At 64.0% G+C, this 481-nt stretch overlaps 1 protein-coding gene across 1 annotated transcript in view; it reads left to right on the forward strand.

Moving 5' to 3' along the window:
• The window catches only part of LOC104467034 (sushi, nidogen and EGF-like domain-containing protein 1), a gene marked incomplete at its 5' end in the record, with an annotated part of 4,932 nt that overhangs the window by 2,517 nt on the left and 1,934 nt on the right, over nucleotides 1–481 (forward strand). The gene's annotated exons all lie outside the window — the stretch shown is intronic.

Raw genomic sequence — 481 nt, forward strand, 5'->3', positions numbered from 1 at the left:
GGCCCCTGCCTGCCCAGCACCCTGAGCCCCCACTGCCAAGCGCAGCCTCACACTTGAGCAGCCCCCCCATTTACCACCCCTGGAACACCAGGGATACAAGTGCCAGCCCAAGATACCTTCCCAGGTCTGGGAACACCATGCCATGGGCTCTGCCCTGACATCCCCAGGGCTCCATGTCCCCCAGCTCTGCAGGAAGGGAGAAGTGGTCACTGCCCAGCACCCTGAGCCCCCACTGCCAAGCGCAGCCTCACACTTGAGCAGCCCCCCCATTTACCACCCCTGGAACACCAGGGATACAAGTGCCAGCCCAAGATACCTTCCCAGGTCTGGGAACACCATGCCATGGGCTCTGCCCTGACATCCCCAGGGCTCCATGTCCCCCAGCTCTGCAGGAAGGGAGAAGTGGTCACCCTAGATTCTAGGGGTGCCAACGGGGAAGGGCACCCACGTCAGGCCTGCCCAGCCCCCTGATGCTGCGGGC

This window comes from Pterocles gutturalis, unplaced genomic scaffold (genome assembly GCF_000699245.1).
Source record: "Pterocles gutturalis isolate BGI_N339 unplaced genomic scaffold, ASM69924v1 scaffold28329, whole genome shotgun sequence".
Lineage (NCBI taxonomy): Eukaryota > Metazoa > Chordata > Aves > Pterocliformes > Pteroclidae > Pterocles > Pterocles gutturalis.